Raw genomic sequence first — 13,279 nt, 5'->3', positions numbered from 1 at the left:
CTTCATGCTGAGCACATTCGAGTTGCGCTCCGTGGCAACCCAGAAGTAATGGAGCACATTACTTCCGGGTTTCGCCGCTCACGCATGCGCAGACACTCAAAATGAGGTCACGCGTGTGCGCAGAAGCAGCAAAAAGCAACGCGTGCTTGCGCAGACGTGCCGTCGCTAGTTATGTTTGCTTCTGGGTGTGAACAGGGCTCCGGAATGGATCCCGTTTGTATCCAGAGGTACCACTGTATGCATATAGCCCTTTGGTAACCAGTATTGTATCACCAATTCATTAGCTCTGTACAGGGCCGTAGCTTGGGGGTGGTGAGGTGGGCCCCTGCCAGGGGTGCAGGTGATTGGGGGGCACAAAATTGGCTAAAAAATATGTCCATAAATATAAATATTGATTATTGCCTCATAAGAAATGGTTTTAAATAGAAGGTGAATTGAATGGGTAGAGGAGGCAGGTTGGAGGAGAGGCGGAAGGAAGAGCTAATTTGTCCATGGCCAGGGCGCACAATCTGGGAGGTTCTGCCAGGGGCGCAAGATCATCTAGCTACGGCTCTGGCTCTGTAGGCCACATTGCCACTAATCTCCATTGCATGATTAGCAACCCTCTCACAAAGGTCATTTTATTGCACAAAATTCTACCAGTAAAGCAGCACAAGCTGTCAAAACTTATACTACATCATAAAAAAAATCATAAAGATGAAATTCACTGGATAGCAGTCCATTTTATCTGGTTAAACAGGTACAATGAACAGGTCAGACTTTCAAACAATATCTTATTCTTGGTAAAACAGGGTATATTATACATACCTGCTGAGATTCCTCCAAAATGCACCTTGTAACTTGGGGTCGCCATCCCATAAACCTGGGGCCCCCCAAATGGCATTCGTGGGCACCATGGCACATTAGACACCCCCTTGGTGTCCAGCAATTCCCTGTTTTATTATATTTTTAAAATGATATTTTTTAGGGGGCTTGCTTAGTTGTGGAGATTGCATTTTAAAAAACAAAAAGCTGAAACAAACCAAAGTTGGCAGATTGCCCCATTTCTATTGGTAATGTAATGCTGAGAGTGCCTCTTTGAGGCATATGATGTGGACATGTCCTGAAATGCAGACCTCAACAGAAAGATGGTTACCTCCATCCATGGTATGTATGCTTTTCCCTGAGGCAACTTTTAAAACATAACTGGACAAACCACGCCTAATCATCAGTGGAGAATTTATAATAACAGTCATAGTCAATTTATTTCTAGACCACATTTTTCCTCAAATACATCTGTGCTCATGGTGGTTCACATAAAAAACCAAATACATAATCTAAGTACATTAATAACAAGTAATAAAAAGCACAACAACACTACAATATAGCACTGAAGAAAACCAGCAATTAGCAGTTCGTTTAACATGCATCAAAATTTAAGTGAGCATAAAGCTCAGAAATAGATCCAGTTAAAATATCCTGATTTCACATCCAAAAGTAGTCCCAAAGCAGGTGACATTAATACCTAGCATCCACGCAGGCACACACACCAGCCCCAATCACTTAATGTATGAACCCCAAAGTCCAGAAAGTCCCCTCAGGGTTCTTCTGAAAGCAGCTCACTTATGAAGATGTTCAGGGATGGAGAGTGAAGACAAGGCAGGGGGGATGAGCCCATTTTTCTTCATGGCCCTCCGAACTTCCTTATTCACCAACTAACTTAATGGTTAAGCATAGACATTCTAAACTGCTTATCTACTGCATATTGAGATGTCCTTCAAGCATAGTAATGTACTAGTTGCAAGGATACATCTGCAAAACCACAATTCTACGATTCTATTGAGTTTTTCTCTTTCAAGATCTGTTTTTCATACAGTTCATATCAGAATTGTCACTGAACGAAGCTCAGTGTGGATTGTTCAGATGACAGTTCCCCAAGTGAAGATTCAATCCAGGAGGAAGCCTGGTTTGTGGTCATTTCAATCCATTGTGACATTTGAGATGCAGGAGTTTTTGCTTCGTGGCATTTTAAATTGGCTTGTGTACCTCCTTGCATGTTTAAATGTAGAGAATCCCTTGTGTTTAAGAGAGTCACCGCCTCCAACCCAACTTACTAGTTGCCAGTTTTTCATTCTCCTAATAATGCATTTTTATAGTTTATCAAGTGGTGCCTGCTAGTAATACAATCAAAAGTAGTGGATCAAATAGTTTCAAATGTTCCCTTGCTTCCGCTCTGCATCGTTTGCTGTCAATAACTACTCCATTCCATCACTGCGGTTGTCTGGCCTGGTACCACATTTCTCAACTGACAGAATGGTGAGCGCAGGGGAATGTAGTTGAAATGTCTCCAAGCATCACCTTTAGGAATGCCATTTGTTCAATATTCATATCATTTAGTCTTCCTCAGAAGTCAATAGCAACATTTGCAGCAGCACCAAATATGTAGCTGGAACAAAAAAAAAAACAGAAGAAAGCTTTGAATATTATTGCTGCTTTCAAATGTTTCAATGAGCAATATCCGTTCAGCAAAGGTGCATCCAATGTATGCTTCACAGCTTGTGATGGAATCAAAACTTGGAAACATTCAGAAATTAATCCCCCTCCCCAACAGTTCCAAAAAGCAATCAGTTTCATGAATTTCTAACCTTCCAAAAGCTGTCTGGGTAAGAAACATTGGAGCCTTGTAATGAGCCATGTCTACCTAGGTGACTCCTTGCAAAGTAATCCACTGGATCCAGTTATTAGTAGATTGTTGAGTCTTGTGGGGCACTTTGCAAGGGGCTCCACAAGACTTGACAATCAGCTTACTGTTTGTGCTTTGCAGCTTGTAACTTTGTCCACAGTTTGATTTCAAAATAAAAGCCCACCTGACATCAAACTTGGCTTACAGGGTGGGGGAGTCCATCAATCAGATACAGTTTCCCACCTCTAACCTAGGAGTTCAATAATAGCTAGACATGGCTCATCCCATATTGCCAGCATTACCTACCCAGACAGACCTCTCCACCACCAATTCCACCCCTTTATCTAGGAACAGGGCAGCTGCCTCGGGTGGTGGGACTCCAATAAGCAACACCCCTGAGAGCATCCCACCTGCCCTGTCACTGTTGCTGGTGGTGAAGTAGTGACAGCAGATTCCAGTGTGATCTCATGGAAAACTTGAGCGAACTGGTGCTGGGAAATAGAATTAGCTAACAGATTAACTAGGAACCATGGAAATTCTAGGTGCCACCACCACCCTAGCAGAAATAGAGAGTTCTAAGCTCTCAGCACTGTCTACTACAACAGGTAACCCTGGGAAAGAGTTTCCAAATCCTACTGGCTCGCTCCATTGAGAGAGAGAATTCCAGTAGTAGAGAGTAGCAATAGAGAAGGTGTTTGGTTGAGAAATTCAGGGTGTAAGAAGCAGAAGAAGACCAATAGCATAGAGAAAAAGGTGATAGCGGCACAAGGAAGGAAGGAAGGAAGGAAGGAAGGAAGGAAGGAAGGAAGGAAGGAAGGAAGGAAGGAAGGAGGGAGTTATATATGCAGGCATTGTAGGCCAAAGCCAAGCTGTATGCATGCAGCCTGAGCTCAGGAGTTTCATCTGCATAACAAAAGACAGAGAGGATTCTAAATTCCTCCAGTGACATTGTTAGTAGCTGGCAGGTTGCCAATCCCTGCTGAGATAGGGGCAGTGTTGTTATTTGCTAATTGCAGTATTAAAGTGACCTATCACAGGTGGTGTGTGTGTGTGTGTTGCCTGGGCCGGCTTAAGGTGTATATACCGGCTAAATGCCCCTGTTTTTCATTCTTGTTCTTCTTGTTCCTGATGTTCCAATAAATCAGTTTTGAGCTGAATCTCGGTCTAGGGTCATGCCTGAACCCATCTACACTTCGGAAGGAAGGAAGGAAGGAAGGAAGGAAGGAAGGAAGGAAGGAAGGAAGGAAGGAAGGAAAAGATGGAGAAAAGGAGTGTGGGCATGTAAAAGAAGGATAAAAGAGAATGTGAGGGGAAGGGGGAAAACCATGGCAAACATTTGACAGCTTCCTCAGCACTAACGCGGCTGGATAGAGCTTACCTGTTATTAACTGGCTTTCCAAATGCAATCCCTTACAACCACAGCTAAAGTATGATGACTGTGGTAGCTGTCAACCTGGTGTGCTGAAATAAAATATTTTGCTATGTGTTCTACAAAAACCTTTGAATGTTTAATCCTTTGGGGATTAGAAACAAGAAAGTAGCCTTTTTGAAGTATTTAGGTGAATAAAAATGAAATTAAATGCATTTTAAGGAGCTGCTGGTTTTTGCTGATGGCCTACCAATTTTGTTATTATTACAACTGAATTTATTCCAGGCACATTATAGTTCTCAGCTAACTCTCACCTCATGGTATCTCATCCTGTCGGTTTCTTGTATCTGTATCTTGTGGACAAAGGCTCTTCTTTTACAGGGCTGGGAGCCTGTGGCCTTACAGTCATTGCTGAACTACAACTCCCATCACCCCTGGCCATCTTGACCGGGACTGATGGAAGAATGTACAGCAGAAAGGTCTGAAAGACAACCATGTATATTTTGTTCTTAGAAGACACTTTACTATTGTATATTCAACTTCACTTTGCAGTTACATGAATGAGAAAAGGGTGAGGTAAAATTCAATGCAATTTAATTATGACATATAAATGTGTTGAGGGAAAGGAGGGTACATAATCTCAGTGCCCTTCAGGTGAACTGTCATTAAGAAAAACAAAATCTGACTATGGAAAGAGATCTTGACTGAAGCATCATTTTGCTATCAGCACACAAACAATGAGTTGAAACATCATCATCAAAGTGGTGAATGGCAATGATTAACTTATCATCATCATCATTTAAACAGATTTATAAACCTTTCAAATCTCCAGTATTACAAATATCAGAGTGATATACACAAAACCAAAAATAAGTATGGAATACATACTAAAAATAACACCGCTATATACTATTATAAAACTGTCCCACAAGGACCCACTTGCAAAGTCTCATAGCTCATGCTTAAGCTGTCAGCAGATACCTTCTTGCTCATTATGATGGTCTACATTCACTGGTGAAGGAAGAGGAGTGTGGGGGGAGCGCACTGCCCCCAGCAGCACAATCCCGGTGGCGTGCCATCGTGGCTGCTCCCGCCCGCCTGCGCTGGGCGCCACGCCTCTGCAGGCAGCATGCCACACCCCCGGGGTGCATGCCACAACCCTGCGGACAGCACATCACACCCCCAGGATGCACGCCAGCCCCGCCCCCACCTGCTGTCCGCCCCCCAGTGCCGGAGCATGAAGCTCTGCCACTGTCTACACTGAAGAGGGTCCTGGCTGTCCAGTTCTGTGCTATGTATTTGTGTGTACCATGTTGTGTGTACCATGTTGGCTCATCTTACAGAATTGTTTGTCCATCCCTGTGCATTGATTGGTACTTTCCCTGCACAATACATTGCCATGGAGCGCATGTTGTTGTTATCACAAAGGAACCTCATGATTGGGCGTGGCGGTTAAGTTACTACTATTGTTCAGTAGTGGTTGAGACAGAGAAGGGGGAAGGGTAGGTGGCAGGGAGGCTGGTGTAGTGTGTGTGCACTGGCAGGAGCACCACATTGACTCCATTAACACGCCTGCACCACACCAAGGCCCCTGTTGCCTCATTCCTCCCACATCTCCACCCCACCAGTCAAGTCACTTCTGCTACGGTCATGGTATTGCTTCTGTGCTGCTGGCTGAGCATAGGAACCATGACTACATGATGCTGGTCTCAGCAACCACCCAGCACAAAAGGGATCACCCTGCCCATTTACTAGTGACAGAATATAAAGACTATGGATCTTGTAATTGCAAGATTACAACATAAAAGAGGCAGCACCGGAAGAATGTAATATGACTAGCAGTTCCTTGCATACAAAGGAACCAAAACTCTAGAGTAAATATGCGGGGGAGCAAAGTACAGGATAAGCATGAAAAGCAATGATTATATTAAAACGCTAGGAGTGTACATACTATGAGACTGCATTGGTTACAAAGCAGATTAAGCAAACGGAACAATGTTTAACAAAGCAAACGCTCACTCAAGTCAAATGGGAGAGAGAAGATAGATTGTATTTCTTTTTACACAAACCTGAAACTATACACTGGAAAATCTGTGTGTTCCTCCCCTTTGTTGTTTTTCAGACTTGATGTGTCTATTTTAAATATTAATAAAACACAATTGCAGCAGCAACCTGTCTGGTAAGGATAGGCAAAGTGCTATTGGCGTTTATGGGCTCTTGTACCTTCAATTATACACTTCCTGTTTGCAGGTTCAGCCTATTATATTATATCCTAATTGGCGCAAACTGAAGATGACTTACCCTTTAATAGACTCTCTTAATTGTTCCATTGTTAGTTCATTTTCCCATGGGGGTGACTTTGCTAACTTTAACTACTAACACACACACAGTTTCCACAAATCCCTCAGCCATATTTTATACATAAATATAACAACCCTCATTTGATAGTTGCTGCCTATGAATTTCTGAAATTTACAGAAAACAATCCTAGCTGCTCTATTACCACTCCATGCTGCCTAACCATCATCCTCTCAACACCCCTATCAGCTGGTGAAAAGTGCCTGAGAACAACAACTCCTTATCTCCAAAGCTCTAAAGGTCCTGAGGCTTAGTGTGCTTCTGGTGCCAAAGACGAGCACTCTATGATCTGAAATAGAGGCAGGACACCCACAAGCTCATTATCTGCCTCAGGAACACAACATGTCTGGTTGTAAACAGAACAGTAAATTCTTAACAAGTTAAACCAGTACAGAATTGGATGACTGGGAGTTAATAATGTGCACTTCAGGTTTACCGTCACATCAAAAGAGCACAGTGTTATTACAGAGCTGCTTGATCCAAAAGACTATAGCTACCAAAATAGGGGAAATTGCAAGAAATGTAAGAATTCAAGTTAAACTGAGCTTTGGCCAGCCTAGGGATCGTTGCTTAGCACTTGATTTGCTTCAAACTAAACATACTCCAAACCCCTTTTACTATCAGAGTACAACTGAGGCTATAATAATAGCAGACCCCTTTAAAAGGAGACTCTGAAACTGACCAGGCAGGAGAATCTCCCAAACTGCCATGTCTCCTATGGCTTCAGACACCCTGATGTAAGTTCTACCGTAGAGGTGCAAGAGTGACCACAAAAAGCTCTTGCCAGAACAACCCAGTAAACAAAATTAAGATACTCAGTAAAGATGTGAAAATCCTTTAATACATCTTGCACCCAGCTACTCATCTTCTTGATCTTCTGCCTTAAATTATAAAGCTTCTCCTGAAGCAACCTAGAAATATGTCGTCATCCCCTACCCCCGCCTCTAAAGTCCAGCTCAATACCAAGAAAGATCAATTTCATTAGAGGACCTGCTGCCTTCTTTTGAGCAAAAGTTTGAAACACTTTTGGGGAGTCTCAACACTCTATGGTCTCCACCACTATACCTTCAACATTATTCTAAGAACACATTAAATTTCTGAAAGGCAGACATGAATTGAACAGCCATTTAAGAGCCTTTTGCCAAAACATTGTACATATTTTATTGTAAAACCCAGAAGGTCAAAGTTATCTGGATAAACTGGCACTTTGGGCCTTTTATTTCATAGGATTGTTCCATACCATAGCTATTGCCCTCAGAACATATTTTAGAGAACATAGCTCTGGATCAATCATATCATTAATGGATGCTCCTGTTTGGCTAAGATAGATGGTGAATGAGAGTTTTCTATGCACCACCCCAAAATCTTCAGACTGGAATTGTTGGCTTTCGAGCATAATTCTCATGGTGGGTCTTCTGCAACACACCTTGGAGAGCTTCCGTCAGTCCAGCTCAGGATGAAACAATTTCATGTGTCCAGAACAAGCATTTAAAGAACCCACTGCAAACCTTTCTTTTGCTTCCTAATCTTCTCCCTCACAATCTGCCCCATAACTGTAAGTGGGTTCTTAGCCAGCATATAAACACACACAGAATTTTATATGGTATCCTGTCATAAAACCTGACTCCAACCTTGAGTATTTTTCATCCTACCTTAATAGGATAATAATGAAAGCATACAAGCAAAACCTCCACCTTGTCCTTTTCTCCATGAAGAGCATCTCCACCAACTCCTATTTCTTTGTTTCCTTCATCATCCTCTGAAATAATTGGAATTGTGCTAAGTCATTCCATCACCTGTAGGAAGAATGAAAATACTCATTCAGATTGTTACATTCCCAGCACATCTGCTTGAGAACATTGAAGATAGTTAATCTAACAATGACTGCCATCACTTGTCAGCCCTGGGGTCCATGAATAGGCCTGGCTAGGGTCATTCACTCCAACCCAAACTCAATTTGTTTAATCTTCCAAAATATTGCTTGAGACCTAGATACCCAGCAAAGCATCTTCTCTTATAAAGACCTGCTTGTGTATTAAGAACCATGGGGGAGAGCCTCATAACTGGGCTGTGGTTAATTGAAATATGATGCATGGCAATGCAAGAGAGAGGTTTCTCTGTAATGGCATCTTGATTATAGAATTCCCTCCCTTCCCAGGTGCAGCTGCTACTGAGTCTTAAAAGCTTTTGGTGCCCACAGAAGATCTCCTTTTTGGCCAGGCTTTTGCTGCATTGTTGCTTTATTTCACTGGTCACTTTCCTGCCATTAATGTGTAATGTTTTTGAATTTTAATATAACTCATTATGGGACTACTTGAGCAATGAAGAGTGGGCAAGATATACTTTAAATGAATGAATAAAATAAATGAAGATTGGGGTTTAAAGAGACCCCGTGTTTCATTTGATCTGAGCCAATTGGGTCAGACAGAATTTAGCCTCTACACTCTAAATGTGCCATCACCCTTCTCTCCATTGCTCACCTGTCTGGTACCACTGATACCTCTAGTAGGCAAGATTTGCGCTTGCTTGACATAATGATACTCAGTGGTTAGGCCAAAAGCCTCACATAACAAGAAGGAAAATCACCAGCCTCTTGCTGGCAGGTAGGATTCAGTAGGAAGGTGTCTACTCACATAGAAATGAACTTTGATTAACAGTAACCAGAACTTTCCTGGTTTGACTGTGTGAGGTGGAGAATGGGCAAAAGGGAAGAGTCATAAAATCCAAAATGCATTATTATTATTATTATTATTATTATTATTATTATTATTATTAACTCAGAATAAATGAATAGTAAATTGGAACAAAGACTTTTACGCTTCATATAGTGTTGGCCAAGACAACCACATTCTCATTTGCTGTATCCGTTATCATCTTTTCACACCTCATAAATGACAACATTATTTCCAGCTGAATGCGCACATTGCTGAATATTCATCAAGTAATCAATAACTGCATAACCCACCCCCAGTCCCCATTTTGTGTCAATTTGTTTCTGTGGAACATATGCAATTTCATGGAAAATATTTAAGCGAAGCCACATGGGAAGTTGTACAGAGGGGGAGAGGCTGATGCAGGGAAAGATACAGCAGCAACAGTGGCGGGGTTCTCTCCTGATGCTGGCTTTCCCTGTGAGCCTTCTGATATCTTTGAAAGCGCAAAAGGCCAGGGTAACGCAAGATATAGAAAAGCAACAGAGATATTTTTCAAGTACAACCCAACAGATAGCCCGAGTGCCCTTCCCTACTATCCAATTAAAATTTAACTTCTGATTCAGCATATCCAGTTTGGAAGGCCAAAGGCTAATATAAACTATACCAGCCTAAGATTCATACATCAGATGTTGGTTTTGGTAAACCAGCTGGAGAAGACAGAAGGCATCTAACACTAAAAAATTATATATATGTGTATATATATATATATATATATATATAGGTTTTGGTGTCTTCGGGTGTCTTCCCGTGTAAGAGTTGGGGTGTCTAGGCGACGTTTCGACGAGGTCTCACTCGTCATCTTCAGGCTGGTGCTTTCGGCTTCTTGTTACTAGAACAGAGCAGGATCTCAGTGTTCTAGTAACAAGAAGCCGAAAGCACCAGCCTGAAGATGACGAGTGAGACCTCGTCGAAACGTCGCCTAGACACCCCAACTCTTACACGGGAAGACACCCGAAGACACCAAAACCTACATTCCTGTACCCGTGAAAATCTACGAAAGCAAATATATATATATATATATATATATATGTAGGTTTTGGTGTCTTCGGGTGTCTTCCCGTGTAAGAGTTGGGGTGTCTAGGCGACGTTTCGACGAGGTCTCACTCGTCATCTTCAGGCTGGTGCTTTCGGCTTCTTGTTACTAGAACAGAGCAGGATCTCAGTGTTTGAGTTCCTATAAATACTGTTGAGGGGGTGTGGTGTATAGCCTCCAACGTTCTGGGCAGAGAGGAAGTTCCTAGGTTAATGTGCCTTTTCTTCTTTTGTTCATTAATTACTTGAGGGATATCTTGAGTGATTACTTGAGTGATATTCTGAGTACCACTTAGGAGGGTCATTAGGTGTGGATTAGTTGCTAAAGCTTTCGTGTCTTGACCTCTTGACCTTGTAAAGAGTTTTTCTGAGAAGATGGCTGTACTGCACTTAGTTGTGCTCTGGCTTGGCTTCGTGTATAGGGGCGAGCTGTGGTTTTGTGCCCTGTGCCAGCCAGATCTGTGTAGGGATTGCAGGGGGGTGCAGCATCCGGAGGTGCCACTATGGTTTGGCTACTGGATGGTGTCTGTAATTTATCTGTGGAGAGGGTCTGGGTTTGGGTCTGGTGTGGTTGATTGGAGATGGCGTTCTGTGTGCCTCTGGTTCTGGTGTCGGTTTTTGTGGGGAGGGCTAATTTCCAGATGTCTGGCAGGCGGGACGTGTCGTCACGCTTGTTCATGTTGTGAGGGTGTTTCTCTATCTCGATGGCTTCCATGATTATTCTCTTGTGGTGATGTTCCATGTTAAAGAGCAATTTGGAATCTGCAAAATTAATTTCGTGTCCTGTTTCTTTCATGTGTTGGTAAAGAGAGGAAGTTTTTTCTTCTTTTTTGACGGCATTCTTGTGTTCTGCGATACGTGCATTTATTCGTCTGTTTGTTTGTCCAATGTACGTGGCTGGGCAGACTTTGCAGGGTATTTCATAGACCCCTTGGTTTTCTAACTGGATTTTATCTTTTGGGTTTCTGAGGATATTGGCTATTTTTTGGTTGGTGCAAAAGGCTGTTTTGATATTGTGTTTATGGAGGATTTTGCTAATTTTATCTGTAGTGCCCTTGATATAAGGAAGGAGGGCCATGCCATTGTTTTCTTCTGTGTCTTGGTTTTTGGGGGGTGTTTCTTTTTGGATTAGCTTCGTAACCCTGTTTTGCTGGTATCCGTTGGCGATTAACACATTTGAGAGATTCTGTAACTCAGTTGTCAAGTGGTCTTTGTCAGCCAGGCGTTTGGTTCTGGAGATGAGAGTCTTGGCTACGGAGTTTATTTGTGCAGGGTGGTGGTGTGATTGTGCATGTAAGTAGCGGTTGGTGTGTGTTTTTTTCCGGTAGATAGTGTGTCCTAGGGAGCCATCAGGTTTTTTGTAGATTAGGACGTCAAGGAAGGGAAGTTGGTTGTTGGCTTCTATTTCCATAGTGAATTGTATTTTGGGGTGTAGGCTGTTGAGATGTGTGAGGAAGCTATCTAGTTTTTCCTTCCCGTGTGGCCAAATTACAAAGGTGTCGTCAACATATCTGAGCCAAAGTTTGGGTTTGTGTTCTGACTTGTCTAAAGCATTGGTTTCAAAGTGTTCCATGTACAGATTTGCGATGACCGGTGAGAGGGGTGATCCCATAGGTGCTCCTTCTATCTGTTTGTATCTTTGTCCATTGTGGATGAAGTACGTGTTGGTTAGGCAGTGGTTGGTCAGGTCCAGGATGTATTCGGGGGGATTGTATTTGTTTTGAATGGCTGTCAAGGCTTCATTAATGGGCACTTGTGTGAAGAGAGATACAACATCGAAGCTCACAAGTAGGTCATCGGGATGTAGGTTTTGCTTCTTTATTGTTTCTATGAACTGGAAGGAGTTTGTAACGTGTGAAGCGATAGATTCTGCATAGGGCTGAAGTTGCTTAGCGAGAAATTTAGCGAGATTTTGTAGAGGTGAGCCTATGGAGCTGACTATTGGTCTGAGTGGTGTTCCTTCTTTGTGTATCTTGGGGAGACCGTAGAGTTTGGGGCATCTGGATGATTTTTCTCTGGGGATGATTCTTAGCTGGATTTCTTCACTGATAGGAGAGGCTTTTATTTTGGATTTGGTGGTTTTTTCCAGATAGGTGGTGGGATCTGTTTTTATAGGTTGGTAGGTAGGGTCTTGGAGTAGATTTGATAGTTTTGCTTGGTAGTCCGATGTGTTCATCACAACAGTGGCATTACCTTTGTCTGCTGGGAGAATGATTATGTTGTTGTCTTTCCTCAGGTTGGTGAGTGCTTTCTGTTCTTCTTTGTGTAAATTGCTTCTGGGTGGTTTGCTGGAGCAGAGGATGTTGGTGACTTCAAGTCTGATTTTATTGGCTTCATCTGGGTTGATTTTGGTTAGGCTAGCTTCGACTCCGCATATGATGTTTTCCGTGGGGATGCGTCTCGGGGCGACTGCAAAGTTGAAACCTTTGGAGAGTACTTTGGTTTCAGTTGAGGTGAGGATCCTGTCTGATATGTTATGTACTGTTTGTTTCATGGGTTGTTGTGGAGGGTGGCTGGGCTTCTGGCGTTTCTCTAGTTTGTGGAGTTTGTTGGTGTGTATGTCTGTCTTATGTGAGGACTCTGTTTCAGCTCTCCAAACGGCTAGTTGTTTGTCTTACACGGGAAGACACCCGAAGACACCAAAACCTACATTCCTGTACCCGTGAAAATCTACGAAAGCAAATATCTCACCTCTACGGGGAGGAAACCTTCCAGCTGACAAGAACCTACGAGAAACTAGAAATCCGAAGAGCCACCATCTTATGTGATCTCTTGTTCCTACGCAACTGCCGAGACAACAACTTAATTCCCACATGCTTCCAACTTAAATTCCACTCTAAAACCCCAGCTACCGAAAGGATCCTGAAACGAACTGAACTATCCCTAATCAGAAACGAACTACATAAGAAAAGATACCTACTAAACCAAACCAACAAAGATCTGCTCACTCTTCACCTCAAACTCTGTAACAAAATCCACCCTGCACTCTGGGACAAATGCAAACAACTAGCCGTTTGGAGAGCTGAAACAGAGTCCTCACATAAGACAGACATACACACCAACAAACTCCACAAACTAGAGAAACGCCAGAAGCCCAGCCACCCTCCACAACAACCCATGAAACAAACAGTACATAACATATCA

General features: G+C 42.7%; 1 long non-coding RNA gene across 10 annotated transcripts in view; it reads right to left on the bottom strand.

Annotated features, from left to right (window-relative positions):
• Positions 1-1,236: 1,236 nt before the first annotated feature.
• LOC308582827 overlaps positions 1,237-13,279 on the bottom strand; it is a 106,995-nt gene continuing 94,952 nt past the window's right edge. For 7 of the 10 annotated variants that reach the window (XR_014005868.1, XR_014005869.1, XR_014005872.1 and 4 more), the window contains 3 exons: positions 8,084-8,185; positions 4,346-4,512; positions 1,237-2,425 (listed from right to left, as the gene is read on the bottom strand). This is a non-coding gene — a long non-coding RNA (uncharacterized lncRNA). Of the gene's footprint in view, positions 2,426-4,345; positions 4,513-8,041; positions 8,186-13,279 lie in introns of all 10 variants that reach the window. The other 3 variants (XR_014005870.1, XR_014005876.1, XR_014005871.1) reach the window with 2 other exon arrangements.

The sequence above is a fragment of the Podarcis bocagei genome (assembly GCF_964188305.1).
Source record: "Podarcis bocagei genome assembly, chromosome: 3".
Classification (NCBI taxonomy): Eukaryota; Metazoa; Chordata; class Lepidosauria; order Squamata; family Lacertidae; genus Podarcis; species Podarcis bocagei.
The sequence above is the reverse complement of the archived record's forward strand: the minus strand, read 5'-3'. Positions and strand labels throughout refer to the sequence as shown.